The following is a 6235-nucleotide window of genomic DNA, read 5'->3' on the forward strand; positions in this document are numbered from 1 at the left end:
ATCCGGACACTCCCACATGCCGGTTCTCCCAGAGTGCAGCATGTCATCCGCCTTCTCCCAGTTCTTGAAATCAACGCTACGGTACATCACTGCCAGGCCCATGTCCTTGTCCTTGCTTCCAACAATCATTCGCCAGAGCCTGCACAAGTTTGAGAGATTATATTCTCCTTTGTTAGATGGATCCTAACTCCAAGAATGAATAACATACAACTACAACATTTCATACCAAATTTACGAAATCACACAACGCTGCAGGTCTGCATCAATAATAAATTTACAAATCACAGACGATGACTTGCATGGCAGAAACGAACATAAGTGCATATGTGAGATGGTTCTGAATTTTGGAGCTAATTGAAACAGTTTAAGCCGCCCGTCCCCCTCCCTCCTAGACGGCTTGTCCGTCACCATCCCCATCCCCATCCCCATCCCCGTCCCGCCGCCCGCCCCCTCTATGGCAGCGGCGCCCTTCTCTGCGCCGCCCCGATCCAATCATGTGGCCTCTATGGCCTGCCGCCCCCACTCCGGCAGATGCGCCCGTCCATGGAAGATCTCCGCGCCGACCCGATCCAACCCATGAGCGTCTATGGCCCGCCGCCTCCGGCCAGACGCCAAACACCACCGGTAGGAACCCCTTGCTTCACCACATCGACGGGCTCGAGCAACATGGCGTCGCCCAGGTCCTCCAGTGTCCATACCAACACCCTGCCGCTCTGTGTCCTCTCCCTGTCCGCGTAAGGATCAGGGACGGAGCCAGGAATGAAGTATAAGGAGACAATCTTAGTATGAGGAGGGTAGAACTAGCTAAAATCAGACAAATAAATGAGCTACCATAGCTTGTGTTCAAAATCATGAGCATAGGGGGGCACAGCCCCCCCCCCCCCTCGTCCCCCCCTTGTCTCCGTCTCTGGTAAGGATTGACGCCAGAAGACGGCAATCGACGTCACGGTCTCCCCTCCACCGGCCGTAGTTGATTTGTGAACTTAGTGCTATAGACATGTCAAATGTTCGTTCCAACTCCAACTCAAACTCGGAAGAACGTAGACGTACCTCCAGCAGCACCAGCAGCAGCAGAGCGCACACCACCGCGGACGCCATTGCTTCGATCCTGCGCTTTGTTTCACACCACTGCACCCCTACTTGTACCAACAGAGATGGGAACGATCAGACATCCGTGTGTTCAACCGCTCACGCTATAAGTTTCCTTCCGTGTCGTCTTGTCTAAATTTTGATTGGACAAAGCTTTGATTAGACAAAGCTATTGTCTCCGTTTAAAAGAGAAGCATTCTCCATATTACTGCATGTCGAGCCAAACAAGTCCAACGTATGACATAAATAGGTCGTACTGGAGTGCTGCGATGGGGTTTAGGTCCATAGTATGGAAGGTAGTCGCCGACCCGGACGGATAGAACCTGGGTGCACGCGCACCCATTTACGAAAAGTTCAAAAAATGTTATTTAAAAATTTCAAAAAAATGTGAAGTAAAATTTTGCATGTACATATTATGTTAATACTTACTCGTGTGAGTTTTCACGAAAAAATATACCATTGTGTGTGGCCTGCATAAAAATGATAAAATTTCCAAATGAGAATAGTGAACAGGAATTTGTACTATTCACAGGAATAGGAATTTGCATTTTGTCATTTTTGTGTAGGTCACACATAATGGTATTTTTCCGTGAAAACACGCACGAGTAAGTATCAACATAATATCTACATGCAAAAATTTACTTCACATTTTTTGCAAACTTTTAAATAGTATTTTTTTAAACTTTTCGTAAATGGGTGCGCGCGCACCCAGGTTCCATTCACCATTTCCGAGGTAGTCGCTCACTTTTCTACAAAGTGTAACCGCCTCATTTCTACATATGTAGCCCCCTCTCCAAGAGAGATCGTCTGGAATCAATGGGCACCTTTCACCATATTAGCATATTATCTTGCAACGAAAATCGCCAGGGTAACATGGGTCTATGTGGACCTGATTTTCAAAGTATCTCATTCCAAGTTTAGAATTAATTGAAATAGATCATGCATCATGCATGTAAATAGTATAGTATTGTGCAAGTGTTCAAGTAAACATGCGATCATGTGTAGCCTACACACACAAATAAAAAGATAAAATAAAATTTATATCTTTTTGCACTGTAAAAATCCGGTCCTGGTAATGTTACGTTGACTCTTTTTCTCTCACAAGTTACATACAATTGTCTCAAGTATTACGAAGGAGCACTCGGGTGATGTGCACCTGATATTCAAAAATTGAATAACTTCTTTAAAATGTATTAGAAAATTAAAATAATTCACGTACCTACATGTCACCATGATAGTTACTCGTGCAACTTTTCAAGAATAAAATCGACCGTATGTAACCTATACAAAAAAAAAGATGGAACTTTGCTATATTATGAATAGTACATGTCTACTCATATATTGTGAACAGATCGACACACATACCTGCATACATTCTCTACTCATATAATTTACGACCCATATTTTAGAACTTTTTTTACACATTTTTCATACAGGGTGCACGGGAACCTAGGAGCCAAATAAGCACGTCCCAATTGTGTCTTAATTTCAAATTAAAGTGCACATACCTGCATGCATTCTCTACCGACAGGATTTGTTACTTCTTCTTCTATTTCTTAGTACACCTTCCATTCCGAATTATAAAGAATTATTTTGGCATTGTTCTGAATTGCACGTGTATAGACGCATTTTAGTGAGTTTGTTCGCTCATTTCAATTTGTATGTAGTCCCTATTAAAATATCCAAAAACATATCAGAATTTAGAAAGGATGATGTATTCTTTATTTTACTATTCATAAAGAGTTCGCGCACAAACATGTCCTCTAAATCTGCATCATATCTTGAAATCCCTAAAATCTTGTGAAGATGATGTCGTCGAGGCTTGCAACTTTCGTGTTTTTAGGAGGTTGCTACCGGGTACCGGCTAAGACCATCTCCAACCGATCCTTATAATATATTAGAGAAGTAGATTTTATTTTTTTACTTCTCTAAACCGCACCAAGCCGAACCCTCAAAACGGTTAGAGGAGTAAAAACTATAGAAATCAGCCAAGCGATTGAGTATATACTCGACATTGACCCTGCAAAGTATAATGTTGGCTCTCCAACCGCACCAACGCCCCCCCCCCCCCCCTAGACCCCGCTATGATGGCAGAGATTCCTTCGCCGCACCCCAAAATCCTCTGCCGCCCCACTCACAATCGCTCTCCATTGCCGGAATTGATCGGTAGCTCTAGCACCGTCTCTAATTTTGTGAAACCGGAGCTGCACCGACCTTGATTTGGTCCAAAACGGAGGCAGCGGTAGACGGAGATGATGTAGTTCGGTGGCAACGGAGCTAGCATCGCCGGAATCGAGAGGATAATCGATGAAATCCTGACTGGCCTATTTCGGCCGTGGCAAGCTTAGTGTGCGACCAACGACCGAGGTTGGGATGGGATTTTTTTCCATCGATCCCCGCCGGTCGTCTTGCAACACCGCTTGCTGACATGCATCTTCGGTGCTATCTCAACACCGTCTCCGACAATCTCACCTCAGCCAAGTGTACAACCGTTTGCACTGTTAAACATGTATTAGAGAGTTATTTTCCTTTTACTATACACGTATACTCCAATATGGTATGTGCCCCTTACACAAGCTACAATGGGGCTGTTCCATCGATCTATATCAACACGAACCCGACGCCCCTAACAGGCAACGTCGTTACACCAAAACCCTAAAACCTATATGGTATCATAGCCGCCTCTTCCGCGACACTTCTGCCAAGATTACCGCCGCCGCACGTAGTTGCCGCCGCCGCCAGAGATTGCCGCCGTTGCCCCTTGCTGCAGCCGCTGCTCAACATCGCCGCCACACGTCTGTCATGCCGCCACGTCTACATCCAAAACCTCAACAACCAACACCGCCGCCGTTGCCCCTTGTTGCAGCCGCCGCGCACAAAACCACCAACACCGCCGCCGCTGCCCCTTGCTGCAGCCGCCGCGTACAAAACCAACCCTAGACAACACAAACCAAAACACACCCGACCACATCCTTCCGCCGTTGCCCACCGTGGTAGTTGAAAACCCAAAACCTTGAAGTTCTCGCCGCTGATTCAGATCGTCGCTGATGGCATTCTCGTTTTTTGCGTCAGCCCTAACTGCCGCCCTTGGTGCGCCACCGTCTCGGCTCATGACCCATGAGAACGCACTTGTCTAGGAGGCTCTCGTTGTTCCAGCCCTGCGCGGTTTGTGAGTAGTTCCCGCAGGGACTATGGGTTCTTGGCTGTAGCTAGATGGTACTCTCTCCCATGTGCTTCAATACAATGATCTCATGAGCTGCCTTACATGATTGAGATCCATATGATGTAATCGGTGTTGTGTTTGTTGGGATCCGATGGATTGATCATTATGTTCAGTATATCTTATAAGTTTGTGAAGTATTTGTTGATGCAATATTGTTATGTTTAATGCTTGTCACTAGTGCACAAGTGGCATGATCTTAGATCTAGGCTCTATAATTGTTGCTTAGATTGTATCTACAAATTGTATGCACATGTCTTTGTCCGGAACCCGAGGCCCCAAAGTGATCTCGAATTGGGATAACCGGAGGGGATGGCTTTGATATGAGGATCACATGTTTTCACCAAGTGTTAATTCTTTGCTCCGGTGCTCTATTAAAAGGAGTACCTTAATTACAAGTAGTTTCCCTTGAGGCCCCGCTGCAAACGGGATGGTAGGACAAAAGATGTTATGCAAGTTTCTCATTGCGAGCACGTATGACTATATATGGAAAACATGCCTACGATATTAATAGACTGGATATTTTGTCTTAATGCTAAATTCAATTCTGTCAATTACCCAGCTGTAATTTGTTCACCCAACACTTGTTATTTAGAGAGTTACCACTAGCGTAGATCGCCGGGAACCCCGGTCCTTTATTTCATCATCATTGCTTTTCAATCAACTGCGCACTGGAATATTTTCCAGTGTCATTGCCTCTGTGTTACTGCTACTTTTGTGCTACTATTGCTCTCATATTATTGTTGCACCGTATTTCCATGTCAACACACCATCAAAGTAGTACCAACTATTTTCTGGCGCCGCATCATATTACCACTGCTTTCACATCACCCTGTTGCTAGTGCTTTTCCAGGTGCAGCTGAATTGACAACTCCGCTGTCAAGACTTATATGTATTCTTTGGCTCCCTTTGTATTGAATCAACAAATTTGGGTTTTACTTCCCTCGAAGACTGTTGCGATCCCCTATACTTGTGGGTCATCAAGACTATTTTCTGGCACCGTTGCCGGGGAGCATAGCTCTACTTATAAGTTCACCTAGGGAGTACACTCCACCTCTCTCGCTGTTTTTATTTCATTTTGTTTTGTTTTGTTTATTTTTGTCTTGTTTTGTTTTTCCTATATATCTGAAAATCCATAAAAAAATGAAAAATCGAAAAACTAAAAACTATTGTTATGGAAGGACTTGCTTTATACTCTATGGAACTTGTAGAATTATTTATGAAGTATAGAGAATCATATAAGGGAAAAGTAATGAGTGGTGTGTTGAAAAAGTTGGATAGAATTGCTAAAATTTTGCTTAAACGCCATGATATAAATTGTTGCTCTAAACAGGATACTAAACATCTTAAATTCCAATGTGACTTTAGTGAAGAAGTTTTAATTTCAAACTATCATTGGAATAACTATATTCATCTTGGATTCGAAGAAGTAGAACAATTTGTCTTATTTATGGGAGCCTCTGAAATAGAATCCTTCATGTCTAAAATTATGAAACTTGTGCTGCTTATCATGACCTTAAAGATTATGTCTCTTTTATCCTTGATTATTGCACAGAAAATTTCATCAATAATTGTTATATCATTGATTATAAAGAGAGACTCAATTATGCACAAGAATGTATCCACAATTTGCAGGAACCCGTGGAAGAAGAAGTTGTTGAACCTGAAAGCTCATTAGATGAAAAAGATGAGGAGAGTGATGAACAAAAGGAGGAAGATTGGTTTAGCTACCCATTCCTACCTTCTAATGAGAGTAACTCTTTATCTCTTACATTATTTGATTGCCCTCCATGCTCACCAAAGGAGGACGAATGTTATGTTCATGAGGATTCTCTTGAAATATTCCCTGTGAGTAAAACTTGTGAGAATAATTATGCTACTGTTATTTATGATAATCCATGCTATTTTGATAAATCTCATGATAAT

This window comes from Lolium rigidum, chromosome 4 (assembly GCF_022539505.1).
Source record: "Lolium rigidum isolate FL_2022 chromosome 4, APGP_CSIRO_Lrig_0.1, whole genome shotgun sequence".
NCBI classification, from domain to species: Eukaryota; Viridiplantae; Streptophyta; class Magnoliopsida; order Poales; family Poaceae; genus Lolium; species Lolium rigidum.